General features: G+C 47.8%; 1 protein-coding gene across 1 annotated transcript in view; it reads right to left on the bottom strand.

The window, feature by feature from the left end:
* Window positions 1-18,955: 18,955 nt before the first annotated feature.
* The window catches only part of TCF4 (transcription factor 4), a 444,763-nt gene continuing 443,861 nt past the window's right edge, over window positions 18,956-19,857 (bottom strand). Inside the window, exon 23 of the transcript XR_010793922.1 lies at window positions 18,956-19,831. The gene's annotated coding sequence lies outside the window, so the exon portion shown is untranslated. The remainder of the gene's footprint in view (window positions 19,832-19,857) is intronic.

Consider the following 19,857-nt stretch of genomic DNA (forward strand, 5'->3'; position numbering starts at 1 on the left):
TACAACCTTGCTTTAAAGATTTAAGAGTTATCTTATTTATCTGTATTATCGAAATTATTATGCTGCAAATCGGTCTTATTTTGTGGCTAAAATAAGTTCAATTGATAACAGCGCCTCGGCCTTCTTGCATTTGGTGTATGTTAATCTCTGATTATCGTTAATGATCTTTGGGTCCCTTTTATTCCACATTATTCAGGAATTTCACATAATCTTTTCATCTAAGTGTGGCTAGAGAGACTTTAATCTCTGAGTATTTTTGTCCTCCTTTGGCTTTCATCCACATTTCATTGAAGGATTTTCCTATCTGAGTCTTATCCCCCTCCACTCTCTTCTACATGCTGTGTGTGTGTGTGATAGACAGAGAGAGAGAGAGAGAGAGAGAGAGAGAGAGAGAGAGAGAGATTCTATTGATTCTGGGAATTATGGATTGATTTTAATGTGTTTTCTGTTGTATAAGTCAAGGTTAAGCAGTCAGAAATGTGACAATTAACTTCGGCACGTATTAGCCTTGAAGACTATAGGCAGAGACAGTGTGCTGGGTGAGGCAAGAATGAAACTGCATTGTTGCTTCCATGTTCTCCTTGTGGACTTCTTGGAGACATCTGATTGGCCACACTGAGAAGCTGGATGGTGGGGTCCATTCCAGGACCCCCTGCAGATACCAAATTCCACAGATCATGAAATCCGGGGTGGGGGATGCAGCACTGGGGCTGCGCCCAGCCCTCAGGAGGTCACACACAGACTCCCAGCTGCCGCAGAATCCAACCAGAAGGCACTTCTTGGTTTGCGCTGGTGAAATGGAAGTGCTTTCCAGTTGTATCCGGGAGGCCTGAGGCTCAGGGAGGCTATGCGTGGAGCTCACTGTACTCGCCCTCCCCAGTACAGAACAAGGTAAAATAACTGGCTCCATCTTGTAGACCTGCAGCCATTTTGCAGCAGCTATGGGAACAGAGCTTGATAGAAGGCTGAGAGACAACTCCTTGCCAAGAATCTGGCTTCAACCAGGCTTTGATAATGTGCTGGGCATCAAGGCAGTAGTGTACAGCACTAAGTTTTGTAGGGTGCATCAATGCACCGTGTCAGCTGCCCCTCACCGTGTGAGCTGCCCCTCACCCCTTGAGCCATTTTGGGCCAAGCTATCATTGCCTGGAATGGCTCTGATAGCGAGGGGGAGGGGCAGCTACACTGTGCATTGATGCACCCTGCAAAACTTAGTGTTGTGCCCCCCATAGCTACACTACTGCATCAAGGTGTTGCTAATTAGAAATGGGAGCCAGTTGTTTGGAGAGGTCAGGGTGAGTGACCAGTGGTAACATCAGCTGGTGAGGTCACTTGCCAGAAGGTTTGGCAGATCAGAATCTCTGCTTGGCTAAGTGCTAACTTTAAAGTATTTTAAAAAAAACACCTGTTGCTGGGAGGGGTTTTTCTTTGCCATCATGGACATCTGTTCGTATCAGCTGTGGTATGAGAGGTAGTAAAGCTACTCTTTCTTATGTTCAGGAATTGGAAAGATCCAGGTGAGCATTAGGAACAAGTAGGCTTAAGAGCTTAGCTTGATTGTTTTAGCATTAAAAGAACATAAGAAGAGCCCCGCTGGATCAGGCCATAGACCCATCTAGTCCAGCTTCCCGTATCTCAGTGTGGCCCACCAAATCTTCAGAGAGCACACCAGATAACAAGAGACCTGCATCCTGGTGCCCTCCCCTGCATCTGGCCTTCTGAGGTAGCCTACTTCTAGAATCAGGAGCTTTCACATACCTTCATGACTTGTAACCCGTAATTACAGTTATGCACTGACGATGTCACAGCATGTGTTGATGATGTCACATCATTGTGTTATGCGTTGTATTTATTTGCTCAAATACCTAAGTGCCTTTCAAAGTAATGTGTAACCATCATCCTTTTCTTTAAATAAGCCATTTATTATTACATTTATTATATTTATTCTGGCCTCTGGCCATTGGTTCTGGCAGTCCCGCGGCGCATGACATCGACACACCTTGCACTCCAGTACCGGGACATACGGCAGCAGATCACAAGATCTGCCACTGTGAGCCCACAATAAGATTGGGCTATAAAACTCCTGTGATTAATTGAGTGAAGTATATTTAATCAGTCCTAAATTTAAAGCTGTAGCTGAAGTTTGTTGAGAGCCTTACTTTTCCTTTTAAAACCTCTAAATCACAAAGCAACCATGATTATGAATGTGGGGCAGGAGCAGTGAGGAGCGAAACTGAGTTCAGAAAAATATACACTGGAATGTTTGCAATCAAATTCAGATGATTACAGTAGATGGCTGGCCTTGCTTCTTCAACTCACTGTCCCCCTTGTCTCTCTCAGCAGTAGGTCGGTTGGTGTGCCCTGCCTTTCTGTTCCTTTTTGTCTCCCTTTTTCCCACCTTGAGAAGTCATCTCTGCTCCTGTGCGTATTGTGTTGATGATGCCATGGGGAAGGAACTGAGCTGTTGGCAACAAGTGAGAAACCTCCTTCCAGAAGTGGTGAGCTGCCTCCATCCACTTCAATGAGAGGCTTTTGCTTTCCCCCAATTCTGGGTTAGTTCCCTTCCCCTTCCCCCACCCTTACATCCATGAGTTGCTTTGAAGGTTGCCGTCAACGCATAGCTCCATCTGATTCACATTTCCCAAAGCGTAATGAGCAGGAATATCCATTGCCCTAAGTAGCCCTTTCATAACACCCTCCGAACAGGCACAATCAACCTGACCACAGACACATTCCCCAGCTGCCATGCGTGCCGCAGGCCGACTCATTTCTAGTTATTATTCATTATTTTGCCATCATAACTTAGATGATTAAAATTCAAATTTTGGAAAGCAGTACCCCTACCACTCCCTCGTCCAACTTTACCAATGTTTAAGTCATCAGGAGGAGAAACTTCAAAGGGTAGGGAGCAGCCTGGCCAATAAACACAGCATCGTTACCTAACACACACCACTAGCATGTGTTGTCTCGGTGCCATTTAGTTACAGTGGAACTCGGACAGCTGTGAAGGCCGTTCCAGGTGTGGGCGAATGTTGCACAGGTGGATACAAGGATCTTAAAGCTGCTTCCCTTGTAAGAAATGGAACACTCAATCAGGGTTGGTCACAAATCACTCCTTTCAATCTGATTGACAGATGAAAAGAACACCTCCTGTTCACTAAGACACACAGGCTGCAATTCTATCCACACTTTCCTGGGAGTAAGCCACATTGAACATAATGGAACTTACTTCTGAGTAGATATGCATAGGTTTATGTTGACACGCACATGACGGGAGAGGGCTGGGATTGCTCAGTCCGAGTCGTGACTTACAGCCCAATCCTGACCTGCCCGGAGCTTGGGGCTACCACAGTGCCAAAAATGGCTGCTATGGTATCCTGAGCACAACCAGACAGCCACCACCAGCTCCTTGGAGGAAGGGCATGTTTGTCTCCTTCCCTCGAGTAAGGAAAGTAGCCCCGCAATGGGGCTACTCAATTCTGTGGCAGTTCTGGAGTTGCCACAGAATCAAAGAGTTCCATGTTGGGCCGTGCAGCCGGACACAGAGCTTAGGATTTGGTGGCGCTGAGCTCCATCAGTCCTAACGTCCTCCTGTCCTGCTCCCTCCCCCAGCATTCCTCCTCCCTGCCCTCCCCCACCTGCCCTGTACCAGAAAGCCTCCTCCCCACCTCCCACCCACACTTCTACCTACCTCCCTGCTGTCCAGCAATTCGGGCAGCTGCCAAACAACAAAGCACCTGCTTTCCACCGCTACTAGCCCAGTGGGAGCTCATGCTGGACTAGCTCTGGCTCTAAGCCCCACACACATGCCTTACAGCATGTTTGTGACAGTGTGTGCCAGTGGTAAGCCGGGGCGCAGAGCTCAGGATTGGGCTCTTATCTAGTGCATGTATGAACAAGTTGCTCCAGTCTAAGGGCTGTTTCTCACATTACTCTGCAACAAATCCTGGTTTGTCATCAATTTTCTGCATTATAAGAAAATACACCTGTCAAAAAAAAAGGGATGCCAAGAAGGCAAGCTGGCCAAGCAGAAGAGCAACTGGTGGTTAGTGGTCACTTGCCCCTTCTGGCTCTCCATTTCCCCTTTACTGGATCATCAGCTGAACAGGGGAGGAAACTCGTAATTTCTGTCTGCTGCCACCACTCCAGGTGGTGAGACCCCATCCACAGACTGCAAAGAACCTCAGAGATTCTTGTTTGAAACCCAAGATCATAGCAGCGTCTGCACGAGCAATCAGATGTTTCAACCCACTGACTTAACCCTTGAACACGGACGGACTAAGCAGCCAAGAATAAAAATGAAGCTTGCTCCTTTAAAACTCAAGCCGTCAAGTGAGTCAGCAGTTTCCTGCCCAGCAACGGGCAGCAGGAGAAGCCTGAAGGAGTTCAGGTAGGAGCTATGTTGTGTCTAAGCGCAAACGAGCCAGCCAGAAGGCAGGCAGGCAGGAGGTAAGAAGGAAATGAATAAAGGAGGAATCCGCCTGGGCCCTGTGACCGAAGGACTGGCTGGGTGCAAAGGATCCTTGAGAGTCCCTCTTCCTTTCTCCTTGCAGCACTCCAAAGCAACCCTCCATGCATTGCCTCCATTGACGGCACACTTTTTGGCCCTTATAGGAAGGGCTTTCTTGTGTACCGTACACAAGCAAACAATCAATTGGCATATCTCTCTCCTCCCCCATCCCACTCCCTGCCGTACAAATAACTCATTCCTTCTTGCCATCCCAACATCTCAGTTGTAGTTAAGACCTTCCTTCCCATCCCTTGCTTGTCCACACTTTCCAAAGGTCTGGAATTGCTTTGGTTGGTTCCCAACCTTTAGGAGCCCGCGGACCATTGAAGCTAAAATTGGAATTGTTGTGGACCACATGCCATGCCAGCTGTGACGGTCTGTTCTCCACCCTCTCTTGTGGTCCATGGGGAAGCATCTCTCAAGTGAGCACTCCCCCACGAACCACCAGAGAGGGCTGAGAATGGGCCGCCTCCAGGTGGCCAGGACTGGTGTGGACAGTCTGTCCTCTCTGGTGGTCTGTGAGGGAGTGCTTGCTCAGTAAGATACTGGAAGTGATCAGAGGTTACTTTATACCTGAAACCCCACGGATCACTTCTCAGGGTTTTTGTGGTTTCCAGTGATCTAGCACTTCTGATAAAAATTTGACCACACCAACTCTAATCATTTTTTCCTCCTTTCCAGAAACCACATACATTTCCCTCTCCAAATAGAGGGTTCCTCAAGGTCATAAGAACATAAGAACATAAGAACAGCCCCACTGGATCAGGCCATAGGCCCATCTAGTCCAGCTTCCTGTATCTCACAGCGGCCCACCAAATGCCCCAGGGAGCACACCAGATAACAAGAGACCTCATCCTGGTGCCCTCCCCTACATCTGGTCACTTTATGAGACGGATCCGTTCAAGTTCAGAGAAGTGTGATCTCAGCTTGTTGTGAATTCCTTTAATTGAAGAGCTGGTGGTGTGCCTCAATCATTTTAGCAACCTGTCAGTGTGCTGTGAGCTGAAAAAGCTTGAAAATTCCTGTTCTAATTCATAATTTTTCCCTAAACTGGATATTATTCTATATTACCATATGTGCCCAGAGACCATTGGACACTAGCTGTATGTTCATCAATAATAATTAGCTGTGAAACGTTATAGTTATCAGATCTACACAAAAAAACGATAAATCTCAGACAAACCCGAATAAGATATTTTGGAAAACAGTACTCCACTTCTAAGGGAGAGTATGTCACATTTGCTTAGTGTTTCTTGTCCTTCAGTTCTAGTGTGGGAAGTTCTCCAGTACAGCCAGTGGTGTAGCTAGAGGGGGTGCAAAGCACTAAGTTTTGCAGGGAGTGTTACCGTGGTGTGCAAGTGGCCCCTCCCCCTTGGAACCATTCCAGGTGTGGGGAGCAAAACACAGGCATTTGCCTGGTCCCAGTTAAAATATCTCAGGTAGCAAAGCTGGGAAAGTCGTCTGCCTTGGAGGAGTCACCATCGCTTGGAATAGGTAATATTGTTTCAGAGATGAATCAGTAAATATAAAATAGGTAATAATGTTTCAGAGGTGAATCAGTGGACTCATATAATATTCACTGGTGCAGCATTTGGAGAAGCCAACCCTAGCCCTTTCCAGCCCATTGCATTGCATCTTTTTACTTACCAATCCATAAGCCGCCTGGCTACCAGTAGGTTTCCTTGGGCCTACACACCAGCTATTTAGCTGGCATATGTTCAAGGAGCCTCTGGGGGCATGTTGGACTGGGAATAGAGTCTGGGTGTACACAGCTACCACTGCGATCTATCCCTTTCCTGTCCCAAACCACTCCTTGTTCAGCCCTGCCCCAATCCCCCCCCCCATTTGCCCCACCATCACTTTACCTGCTGTGGCGTGGGCTGGGTGAACTACTGGCATGCACACAGAGCCTCTGGCCATTTGTGATGGTGCTCCCATAGTGCCCCACAACAGTGTGGTTCTTGTGTTGCTGGCTGGAGACTTATGGCAGTGCACTGTGAGATCCTCTGCTATAGGCCCTCCAAAGGACTGGGCTGTTAGACAGGAACATCTCGGATGCACTAAGAGGCCTTCTGTGACGTAAATGTGAGTGAGGGGTCATGTCGGAGGCGATAAAGGACCTGAACACAACCCTGGAAACTCAGTCTAGGCCTACGAGCTGCAAAACTGTGAATATATTAACTCTGCAATGTGAGTACCAACTGCCAAGGCCCATAACTTTGGATTAGTACACAATGAATGTGGAATGAGATGCCAATGAGCTTGCTCAGGAGCTGGAACAGAAGCAGCCCTTTGTGGTGCCCAGAGGACTCTTAGGACAACCCGGGCAATTGTCTCCTATGCTTGACCATCTGAACAAACAAAGCTGCCCTTGGTCCATCTAACCCAGTCTTGTCTACATGGCCTGACAGCAGCTCTCCAAGGTCTTGAGCAGAAGTGGAGAGTAGGGAGCAGAAAACGGTGACCAGACCAATCACATCCAGCTAGAGAAAAGGAAGAGGAGGAGGGAGATAAAAATATTAAGAGGACAACGGCAGTGACTCTCTCCCTCCCCACTGCTGTGCTCTTATCCTACCCTGGGAGCCAGTGAGAGAAACCAAAAGGAGGCCAGCACTGCCCCTTTGTCCCCTCCTCCCTTCCACATACACAATGCTGCTGCTGCTGCTGCTGCTGGAGGAGGAAGGCCTGCCAGCTCTTGGCATCTGGGTTCTGCAGCTGTCAAGCAAACCCCATGAGTAACCACCGCAGTTGGACGGAAACTCAAAGCAGATAAAGGCTGAACGGCGGCGAGAGGATGGAAGGGATCACACACCACACCATAATCAACAGAAATGGGAAGGTGCCAAGGAAGAATTTAAAGGGCTCCGTGTTCCGAGGGGGCTTTGAAGGGGGGATTCTATTTTTAAACGGTTTTATGAAATAATAGCCAGATAAATAAACAAACCAGCCAGCTCTTTGCTCCCTCATTTTAAATGAAAAGATGCCCTCCATTTTTATTTAGTCCTGCACTGTCAGGGCTTTGCCCCTTTGGGGAACTGGTTAAAGTCTGGCAGGAAGGACGGCATGAGATTTTGCTTCTGATATTTTCATCTCGATTTGGGTCTGTGTCTGGCTTGGTTTATCTGCAGAATGAGAAGGAGACACCACTGAGCAGTTTGCAGATCGAGGGTGCCCATTTTGACTGCTTCCTTTCGTAAATAAAAAATCCCTGCAGATCAGGCATATCAGGCTAAGGAGAAAGGCCCAAACCTATACTGTCTCTTTGGTGCTATTTTTCTCCTGATACGGAATTTTAATGCGTATTAAAGATGGTGATCCCTCCCTCCAGTATGATGCTGTAGCCTCAGGACTGTTCCCTCTTCATTCTGCTGCATTGGTAGACTCTTTCTTATAGGAGTCTTTCTTTCTCAATCTTGTTAAAAACAAGAAGGGAAAGAAAATCTAATAGAGAACAATGAAGTTACCATTTTCCAGCAACAGAAAAATACAGTTTACCAAACGCATTTGCCTGGCTCCCATTGCAAACAGAAAGCTGGACTAGAGGGACCCTTGGCCTGCCTGACCCAGCAAGGCAATGCTCATGTTCACTTAGGGACTGCCATGAAAACAAGCAGGGCGTCATGTAGGGGAGCCGAATGCTGATGAGGATAACCAGAGCAGGCTTGAAAATGGCTACTTCCAACAACGGCCTGATCAAATATGCTTATGATCAGGTTATGATGTTGAATCAACGTTTCTGCAAGTTGACCCAAAGCCCTGCTGTCCAAGTCAGCACATGACCTCCCCCCTTTTTGAATGTGCATGCATGCCCCGCTCTCTCCTGTCTCATCTGGTAGCATATCAGCCCCACTGCTTCCACTGCCACTCCCTTCCTCTCTTGTTCAGCCCTGGCAGTTCTGCAGGGATAAATGGCCACCTCTTCTTCCCACTCCTGCCCTTTCAAACAGGCGGAGAGGAGCAAAAGGGGAAGCATGAGGCGGAAGGCCCCTTCTCAGACCCGATCCTGTGGCCTGGATCCACATGGACCTGCACCTGTGAATTTGCTAGCAGCTCCAGATAGACCCCCCCCCCCCCAGGAAAGAGAACAAATGTAGCCTTTCTCAGAGGAGAACTCCGTAACTGCCCCTCCACAGTATGCAGTGGTAGTCATTTTGGCATTGCTGTATTCGCAAAGGAGGGGGGAAGAATAGTATTGGACTGTAAATTACTTAATTTGATGCACAGGGATGCTGTGTGTGCTTGCGACCTGGTCTGGCATGAAAACCTAATGTGGGTTCACGGACCCTGCGGTAAGTGCAGGGATGAAGGATTCCTGGGACAATGTAAGTAGCTAATAGGAACTGTATTTCTAACTAGATGCATTCAGGAATTCATTTTGATTTGTTTGCCCTTGTCCACTCCAAGCCCGTTTGCAAACTTCACCGATTTAGGACATGATGCATTGTGGAGTTTTATGTGATTTACTCTTAAGTAGCATCCCAGCTCCATCTGCTGAACCTTACTGTACACATGGCCCAATCCTATGATCACGTTGTGGTCATGTTGTGCCACTGGAACTCGGGTTCCAGCAGTGTTGTGTGCTTTATGGCAGCCACAAAAGGCGACACTCCAATTAGCACAGCAGGGACCATGCAGCCCGCAAAGGAGCCTTAGCAAGTATTGGGTATGGCAAGCAAGTGCGGGGGTGGGCAGAAGGGGGAGGGGAGGAAGAGGTATGGGGTGGAGACAGGGTGGGAAGGGTTGTGTCAAGGCCAGGAAGGGGGAAGTGTCAGCAGCACTACCACTGATAGTCTATCTCCTCCGACCTTGATCCACCTTCCTGTGACCACTCGAACGTGCGCCAGTAAAATTCCTGGTGCAGGTCCGACTAGACCCACTAGGGCAGTGGAGGCTTACACGCATATGGAAACCCTTATGAAACACCTGAGGTTAAGCCCCCCACACACTCAGGACTGACTCCACAAGTGGGGTCTTGTGGGGCAGGAACCAGGGGCCCATATCTGTGACTTCATGTAAACCTGTCTTCACTTTCTAGCCAGGCACCATCAGTGTTGTACAACAAGAAACCAGGTAGCAAGCAAGCAAGTGTCCTCCTCCATCACTGGAGTGATGTCCTCCATCACAGTGATGTCCTCCTCCATCACTGCTCCAGTAGCTGCAGCAGGAAGTAGCTGCAGCAGTAGCTGCAGTAGAAAGTAAACCAGGCAACACTCCAGTTTAACCACCATTGCAATAGCCACAGGTGGCGGCCTAGAGGAGGCTGCTGCTTCCTGTCTTCCACAGATATCTTTCCCAAGCATAAACAGTGGGATCCAATGAAGCTCCACTCATGCAGTGGGGCTTTAACTCCCCTTTACCGCAGTCCCCTGTACCTGAAAAGCCACTAGATTTGATGGAGCAAGAGATCTGCAGTGGAAGGGGTTATTGCAGAACTCAAAGGACCATCTTCTGTGAGTGGAAATGCCATTCATTCACAGGAGGCACTTTTGGATTCAACCCATGGTAGCCGCCGCCACCATTATATTCCACATTGTAAGTCTTGCCTACTAGGCAGCAAAGTGGTGTGATCACTATGACATCTCAAATCACCAGCTTGTGGACTGGAGTGCGGTTGGAATGCACGGGTGGGCAGGGGGGAGATGCAGAAAGATCACATTTGCAAAAAACAAAACCAGTGGATTAGTCCGTCTGTTAAGCCTTTCGCTCTGGCTAGCGTGCCCTAGATTGCAAATACTCAGCCTAACCCACTAGCAATTTTCTAAGTTTTCTTTTGTAAAGGCATCTACAGCACAAGGTGGCCTCAAAAAAACCACTCCTCTTGCCTCTCCCCCCCCCCAGCATTCAGCTGCGACGCATTTTCATTGAGGCAGGACAGAGACGGAATGTGCTCATCAGACACCCTCCAAACGACTTTCAGTTTTAATGAAGTTAAAACAGCAGCAACAACAAAGTAGTTCTGGCCTATTTCAGATTATTTAATCCTCTTTAGTCGTCTTTGAATCTTGGGCTTACAAATTATTTAGTGCATTTCAATAAGTATTGAGCACCCTCAGGGACACATCTGTACCAAAGTTTTGTATTCTGATCTAGCCTGTGCCTCTGTGATCTTGATGACAGAGGGAGGCGTTGGCCAGGTCTTAAGCTGGGAGGAGGAACACCAGTTTTATTGTTCACAAGTGGAAGAAGCAAGTGGTTTAGCAAGTAGTTCAGCTCAGTTGAATTCCTAACCCTGCACTGCTTACTCATAAGTAAGTCCCATTGTTGTCAGTGGGGCTTATTCCCAGGAAAATGTACACAGAGTGTCCCAGGAAAGTGTGAACAACAATGTAAAAGTGATGGTCATGACTTTCATGGCAGTCTTTTATCTTTAAAGACTTGCTTATTTACAACTTTTTTATCTTGACCTTTTCAGCTCAAGGAGACATGTGACCCCAACAATCACATTAGAACAGTACATTCATAATGGTAGGCAATGGACTCCACAGAACAGCATAACATGACTCACACCGGTGGCATAGCTGGAGAGGGGGCAGTGCATTCAGCCTGGCAGGGAGGTGGGCGAGCAGACCCTCCCTTCGAGCCATCCCATACAGCTCCATTCCCCCCCCCGGCCGGGAATGGCTCCAAAGAGAGGGGCCGTTCACCCACCTCGCCAGGCTGAATGCTCCACCCCCCTCCAGCTACGCCACTGATTCACACATCCAGCCCTGAACTACCATCTTCCCACAATAAAAACATTTTACAGTCTTGGCAGAGGCAGATTTAGGAGCTGCAGGGCCCAATTATTGAGCCCCCTCCCCCGCAGGTCCCCCCTTACTCACCAGAATAAGCAGCAGTGGCAAGGCACCTAGCAGAGGCATCACCACCAACTGCTTGGGGGGGGGCAATTTCAAGCCAATGGACCCATGTGTGGGGGGGCTGTCCAGTGGCAATTCTCCGGTCACTGAGCTCTCCTTGCGACACCTTGGCATGAAAGATTCCATGCCAGAGCCTCAGCGACAGAGCAAGGTGCTGGCTGTGGCTGCAGGTGCTCAGCATCTCTTTGGCTCTATTATGAAATGTGGCCTATAATTTTTATTTTTTTAAACCAATTGACTCAAACTCCATCTCTCTTCCAGAAGAGCATCTCAGAGCCTTGGGGCAGCAGCAAGGAAGGCCCCGTCCTTTGCAGCTGATCCAATCTTCTTCTCTCAGAGAAGATGCTTGGAACAAGGCTAAGCTGAATGCATGATCTTAAGAAATCACTGGTGACTGCAAAGTCTAAGAGTCCAATTCTATCTGCCAGCCCAAAGCATGCAGCAAGATTGCTAGAGCACATGCTGCATACTGGGTGTGTGTGTGTGTGTGTGTGACGTGACCAGAAATTCTAAATAAAACTTTTTCCTACTTACCTCCCTGTAGGTAGCCTGGTCTCCAGTGGGTCTCCTCAAAACTATGCCAGCTATTTAGTTGGAGTACATCCAAGAAGGGGCATTTCAGGGTAAAGAAAGGGGGACAGGATCTCGGCATGTATCACAGCTGCCAATCCCATCCCCTGTCCAGCTCGCTCCTCACACTGAAATACCTGCTCTGGTGAGACATCTGGGAGCTGCTGTCTTGCATGCAGGGCTCCACCTGTTTGCACCAGTGACCCCAAAGCACACAAAAGACCCCTCCCCCAACCTTACCTGCTCTTGCAGATGGGGTCAGGTGTAACTCTTGTGACACTGCTCCTAAAATGGCTGCTGACAAAGCACTTCATGTGGTCTGCCATCGTACAACAGTGGAAGTGTCTTCCACTGTGACAAAGAGCTGCGGTGGACAGCCTAGTCCTGTATAGAACTGGGAGGTAAAGCGGTGTAGCTAAAAGGCTCTGGGTGACTGCATTGGCTATTAGTTCTGACAACTGCTACAGTCACCCATAGAGAATTGTCAAGCTGTGTGACCCACCACCAAACACGGGATAGGCCAATATGGGCCACAGGATTAAGCAAAGAAAAAGCAAGAGAGCAGGTGTTTTTGGACATCTCAGGGCGCAATCCTAACCAACTTTTCAGCGCTGACATAGCTGCGCCAATGTGATGTGCACTGCATCCTGCAGTAGGGAGGCAGTCAAGGGGATCTCCTCAAGGTAAGGGCATGTTTGTTACCTTACCTCGGGGCTGCAATGCGGCTAAGTCAGCGCTGGAAAGTTGGTTCGGATTGCGCCCTCAAGGAACCAAAATACCAAACTTCAGCCCTGGATCAAAGGTGATTTTTGCATTAGACTTTTTTTCTAGCGCATCAATGCTACAGGACATCCACACTGTAGCAAAATCCGCCTGTGGTTATGTTCGGTCCCCTACTGGCAGGGTGGGCTTGTGGGTCTGTGCATAATGTGAAGTCTGCACTACATGCTGTCAAGGCAGTGATGCTGCACTGCAGAGATGTACTGTGTGCTGTTGTTCCCTTTTGGAAGGGCCAGACTTCTTTGCTGTGACCTCCTTCTGCATAAACTGCAAGGCAGGAAAGAGAGTGGAGCACATGTGTGTCATGGAATTTGTATCATTATTGACTGAATAAAACGTGTGTGTGTATGTGTGTGTGTTTTGATGTAAACTACAGGAGAGAAAGCAGGATTCCTGACTCACAGACCATGCAAGTAAGTCCAAAATGTCACAATTCAGGCATGCAGCGGCCAGGTGAAGTGGTCAGGTTTAATTTAAATCCAGAAGAATGGAGATTTCCTAGAGACCCGCAGTGCTTCTTAGTTTGGCCGCCTAGAGCTGATAAATCATTTCCCTCTAATGAGCTAGAAAAGGTGCTTAGCATTTTTGCCAGGATGGCAGCTCTATGTGATTAACAAGGCAAAACACGAAAACAACCCATCAGCAAAAAAAACTTGTTCGCCTCACACACACACATTCCTTGATGTGATCAGTGCAGTTTTCCCTCTGTCTGTTAAAGGGCTTAAGAACCACAACTTGTTTAATCTGAAACAGAGAGGGAAACTTCCACTTATGGCAGGATGGAGATAGACTTTAATATCTAACAAGAAGGCAAAGACAATGCTTCCAATGACAGAGTTTATCAGCCAAATCACTTGCAGCACAGAAACATTACAGGATTTTCCAGAAAGCCTCCTGTAATAAGACATTTTAGCCTTCCATGCACCCATATTGGTTTGCATAAGGGACATCTGACTACAATCTAACACCAGATTACAACATAGTGCTTTTTTAAGAGCTTAAAAAACACGAAACTCAACCTCAGCTCACGGTCACAGATCCCATCTCATCTTATAATCGCCTCTCTTATAAGTAAGTCACTGATTGTGCCGTTCAGCAAGAATGAGAAATAAATTGACAGGCGCTCTTGCTCCCAAGCAACCTGTTTCTTAAACCTTCTTTTGCAGCCATTGCATCAGCAGCACCGAAGACTCCCAGCCTGTTCCTAAGTTCCCCTGAGCTGATTTAGCAGGCAAAAAGTCTCCTTGCAGTAAAGGGACATTCATCCCCCTGCCTTGGGAAACATCCCAGCCACCACTATGGGTCCACTTTGACCTGTGCCAGTGATATCACTGATGCAAGTTCGTGTTGACCCATGTTTGTCACTCAGGCCTGGGAGTTGAGACAGGATATGGTGCACACCATCACAGCTAATCCTATCCTTCCCAGACCTGATCTGCCCATGCCCCACCCTCCTCACTGCCCTCCCCCTGCCATGTTAACCCTCTGCCCTTCCCTGCCCCTGCACTGCACAGCGCTGAACCTACCTACTCTGGCAGGCATCCTTCACTGTACCTGCGCACATGGGAAAGCTTCAGCTTTACAGCACATTTACAACAGGCTGCTCCAGCAGGGTACATACTCTGCCACCACAGCCCATTAGGACTGAGCCATATATTTAATTTCCCCTATGTGAATCACATGTAGTGTAGGCAGTTCAGTCCCAAAGGCCAGATGCCATCACTGCAGGTATTGTGCTTCCTAACTTGGGCATTATACAGACTTGAAAGGCTCGCCTTTGGTGTGACTGCAGGGGGTGCTGTACTCTAAAATTTCAGGTTAAAGAATAGAAGAAGAACCTTATTGGATCAGAGCATCAGTCCAGCATCTTGTTCACCAGTATGGCAACCAAATGCCCCTGAGAACCCACAAGCTAGCAGAGAAGTAGTGCTTCTGTGCTGTAGCCTTCCCCAACAACTGGGATACAAAGGCACTCTGCCTTGGAACATGGAGGTTCGACACAGTTATTAGCCTGTTTTATTCGACCTCCACCATGAATTTGCTTAATCCTCTTCTAAAGCACATCCTGAGACAGCGACTGTCATAAATTAATTATGTATTGTGGGAAGTACTTTGTCCTGAATCTCCTGCTAATCAGTTTTATTGGATGACCTCAGTTCCTAGCATTATGGGAGGAGAAACAGTTCTCTCATTCCACTTTTTCCATTCCAGTCATTCCATTCCATTCCATTTCCATTCCAGTCATTTATAAATCTCTAATTGGTATGTCTCAGGAAATGTGGGGCTTGAACCTGAAGCTCTGCGGATCAGGCGCTGACTCCCTGTGCTACTATTCAGTGGAAAGTACAGGCAGTTTCTACTGGGACATTCACAAAGATGTTCATCTTCAAAGCCTGTCCTGCGACACCTGAGCTTCGAACTGAGGCTATAAAGACTCTCAGGTCTGCCGCTTTGCCTGAGCAACACTGAGGCAGGCAACCAGAACCTTTCTCTGCACCAAAAGACTACCAATTGTCTGCTTGCTTGACCAGTCACATTGTTTGAATTTAAATTCTCTCTCTCACACACCCCCAATTAATGAAGTTATTCTTTCCTGTCAAGCTCGGCCTGTAAGGTGGCTAGCAGAAGTCATATTCTGTATTTGGAGGGGATATTCTGTCTTTTTTTTTTTTAAAGAAAGCAGGAAAGAGGTTGCAGTGGGAAGCTAGGAACATACAGCAGTGGCATAGCTAGAGGGGGTGCAAAGCACTAAGTTTTGCAGGGAGCCTCATCACAGCACGCAAGCAGTCTCCCCTTCAAAGCCATTCCAGGTGGTGGGAGCAAAATGGAGGCATATGCCTGGAATGGCTCCAAAGGGGAAGGGGAGGGGCTGCTTGCATGCCGTGCTGAGGCTCCCTGCAAAACTTAGTGCTTTGCACCCCTTCCAGCTCTGCAACCAACTTACAGAAGCCCCTCCCCCAATTTCTCTAGCAGGGTCCTGTGTGGTCCCACTTATAACTTGAACTGCTCTTCAATAAACCACACCAAATCAGTGTGATAAGTCATCTTGGAAACTAGCTCCTTTTTGCTCCTCTTTCTTTGTTTGCTTCTATAACTTCCAGGTACATGTTGAGGTCTAAAGATTGCTAACACAGGTACACATAGGCAGTCCCCTGGTATCCACAGAGGATGCATTCCTGCTGCTTTCACGGATACCTGAAACCACAGAGAGTAGCAAACCCTACTCAGATTCCCCTGCTGCCACACTCATGACTCACCTCTCTTCATCTGCAATCACTTTGCAAAAGGCAGCTTTCTATCTTGTGCATTGGAATGCTTTGGAAAAGGAGGCAAACTACCAGACTCATAGATGTTAGAGGAACGCTAGAGGAGGCAGCAGTGAGAATGCTAACAGGAAGCAGAATCTAGCTTTCTCACTGGCTTCTTCCTCACCTGTTCCTGCTGTTCTGCCTCAGTGCAGGTAGGGGGTGCACTAGACTGCATGGACTGTGAGCTGGTATGTTGGCCATGCCACTGGGAATCTTCATTAGCCTTAAGCACTGGATAGTCTCACATTACAGGTGCAGCCTATTTATCCACGGATTTTTTTATCTGCAGATTTGTCTCAACATGAATGGGGTGGAGTACTGAATGTCACACACACCTTTGCCTCACACTGGCATTTCCAGGCAGCCCAAAACACTGCAAAAAGGCTCCGCCTCGCCCAGGCAGGGAATAGCCCTGGAAGAGGTTCCCCTTGCAAAGGAACAGTAACATTCCTGGAGCCCCTGAGCCAGCTGAGGCTGAAGAGGGGAAGGGGGGGCAAGAACCTCTGTAGCCAGAACATGTGCAGGTGGAGCTCTCTTTCTCTCTCTCTCTCACTCACACACACACACGCACACACAGGGTCAGGTGCCGTAGCAACAGAGGGGATTGCTTTAAAAGAGAAGAGGGGATTCCTTTAAAGAACCCAGGGAGTGTTTGCTGAATTCCCCCCCCCCCCATGCAGGCTCTTAGAAAGCCTTGGAGATACAGGTGAGCAGAGAGCCAGACTACAAGTCCCAGAATGCTCGGGCAGAGGAGTTTCCATGATGGTGGTTGGGAGGGTTGCAGGAGCAGCAGCAGCAGAGGAAGAGAAGAACCTGCAGCGCTGTTGGGAGGCCGCCAGACACAGAGGCTTCCCAAGCAAGCTCACCATTCCAACTGTGAAAGAAGCAGGACAGCTGGCAACAGGAGGGCTGAGTGGGGAGGGGAGAGAATTGAGAACAGCTGCCTTAGTTTCCTTCCAACCTGAAGTGTCAGGCTGCAGCCTATTTGCTCTATGGACTCTAACTCTATGGACTCAGCACAACACGTTTTTTGTTAATTGCGCCGAGTCACGGAACGGAACTAACACAGATAAATAGGCTCTACCTGTATATACAGGTGAATGTTGCTGAGCGACATTCGGATGAGTGGCAGGCTGCAATATGCAATAGCCATCGCCAGTTCCTGTTCCCCTCCCCCCCAAGCCTCTGAAGCTATGCTCCCCTAACCTCCGGGGGCTTTTCCGAGCTCCGCAGAGGCAGTGCACATCCTGGAGGGCTTCCCCGGGACTCCAAATGCCTTATAAGGCAAAAAATCACTTCCAGTTTCCCCAAGGAAACAGGAAATCATGTCTTTTCAGCTAAAACGGCCATTCCGAGCCTTGCAGAGGCTGCAAGGGGATGCACACTGCCTCTGTGGGGCTCAAAAAAAGCCCCCAGAGGCAAGGAGGCTTCATTTAGGGTCAGGCATCGCTTGGCGGCGAGGGGGGTGGGTGGGAATGCATCCCTGCCATTAAGCAACGTACGACTGTATAAGCTGAGACGAATATCTAGTTGCTTATTATTTCAAATCAGTTATTATAAAACTAGTGGTATGAATGAAAGCCTCTCATGTCTGTAGCTCTGGCTTGTGTTGTGTACACCTTTCCTCTGCGCCCATTCTCTAGCCCTCGTTTCCTTCTCCTACACTCTTGTTTTGCCTTTCGCTTCTTCTTTCTAGACCAGGGTTTCTCAACTAGTGGTATGGGTAACACCAGTGGTACCTGAGGTGGTGTTTGGTGGTAGTCAAGGGACCCTGGACACCTGCTGCCCTGCACTGAGACCAAGAATATGACACAACAAACAGCCTCCAAAGTTTGCTTTTCCAGACTTGATAAAACCTCACCTAGCCTCTTACTGGTGTTCTTTGGTTCACCTCTGGCCTCCCAGCCCAGAAGTAACAGGCAATGTCATCACCTGTTACTTCCAGTGATACTTTGAACAGGTGGACCATGTGAAGTGTTTCAGTGGAAGACAAACATTGCGAGAAACTGTTCTAGATCATTTGCCCTGCCAACCTTCCTACCCTGTGCTGTCACCTACTTCTTTAGCCTGCAGGGATTCTTTCTTCTACTCCTCCTTCCCCAAGTCTTCTTTCTGCTTGCACTGACCTTCAACCCGATTAACAGCCTGATCCAGTGCAACCCCAGTGCTGTCATTGCACCTGCAATGCTGGTGCTAGGTGTCGCAAACATGCCGTAAAGCACATTTGCAGCACCCAGGGTGTAAGCGACACCAGCAGGGGAGCCTGTGCTGCTCTGTAGACACTGCAGTCGGACCTTAGCCAGTACCTGAGCTAAGGTAAGTGCCAAGTAGCACAGGGAGAGTGGCAGGAGGGATTTCTGGGAGGGGAAGGGTGGAACGGGGAATAGGACAGGGCCAGATAGGGGGGGACTGGTGGAGGCACTTCTGCCAAATCCTATCCCCGCCTCCCAGGCCCAGAAGCCTGAGATAGGGCTTCTCATGTCTGCACCAGCTAAATAGCTGATGCAGCTCCGAGAAGCTCCATTGATTTGGAATCTGAAATCTGAGGGTCTGAACTTGCAGAATACAAACCATTTGCTCTTCCAATGAGTTAGAGCCTCTTCCAAGCACAGTGCCACGAAAGACTGTGGGTTCCAATGGCAGCTTCACTCAGTCACAGTATGGGAGTTTGGAGTGTATTTTGTAAGATTTGTTTAAGAGCAGAATTCACCTTCTGCAAGCAATGATCAGTATCCCCTTGACAAATACGTAACAGTATCCTACACGCAATGCGGGTATTTGACTCTGTACAGCTTTCCTTTCTAGAATATGTGATATCAGCTAACAGCAGTTAGAAAAACCTTTTAGATTGATAAAAGGCAACAGGGCCAACCAGAATTTATTACTTCTTTGTTTTTCCTTTTTAACAAAGTGTAAATACAATCAGTCAGCATTTATAATTTACAACTTCAACAAATGTTTCCAGTGGGGGGAAAAAAATGACCATTCCTCTCAGCTCTTTTTTACAGCACTAACTGTTAACGCAGAAATCACTGCCTAGAGACATAAAAATAATTTCATTATCACATGAAACCTGTAACCGAAAATGACGATTGGTAACAGAACCATGTCTGTTTACATTTCTTTCTGTCTTCAGCTTTGAATTGAATATATTGTATCTTATTTTTTCAAAGGGGAATTTCTTGACACAGTCAAGTTTATTTTATTTTTGCAAACATGTTAGTACCGTCTTGATATTTGCCCATTGTCCATAGGTGCATGATATCCTCTCATATGTACACAACAGTTTTCAAATGAAATACAGGTGCTATATTTACAGAAGAGCTTTATATAGATGATTATGAAAGCAATTTTACATTTATATAGCACCTTTCATCCCAAAAGATATGAAAGAACTTTACAAAGGATTTAAAACATATAAACAACTTTCTCCACCACTTGGAATTCACGCCGCCTGGGGGCTAAAGTGTTTCAACAACTATATTACAATGCATAGCCGTATGTCACAATGGTTTAGGCCAAGACGTAAAGGATATGTGCTTCTACTACAGTTATGTCCAGAAAGCATTTTCTTATCAGCTACCAAAGTCAGCAGTCTGACCCACATGAAGAGTGTGAAGAGGCCTCTAGCAGAACTCTTATGTTCTCAGAAGAACTTAGATGATCAGAACTTCAGTTTTATACATCATCTGGAATGTAGCACTTCCAAGAACACCAATGGCACCTTAAACCCATTGCTTTTGAGGTTGGGTCTGTGATGACGGCGCCACCTACCAGGTCGTCAAAAGCAGTGCTTCCTGTGACACCTACAGAAGTGGACAATGCAAAATGA

Source organism: Tiliqua scincoides, chromosome 2 (genome assembly GCF_035046505.1).
Source record: "Tiliqua scincoides isolate rTilSci1 chromosome 2, rTilSci1.hap2, whole genome shotgun sequence".
Taxonomy (NCBI): domain Eukaryota; kingdom Metazoa; phylum Chordata; class Lepidosauria; order Squamata; family Scincidae; genus Tiliqua; species Tiliqua scincoides.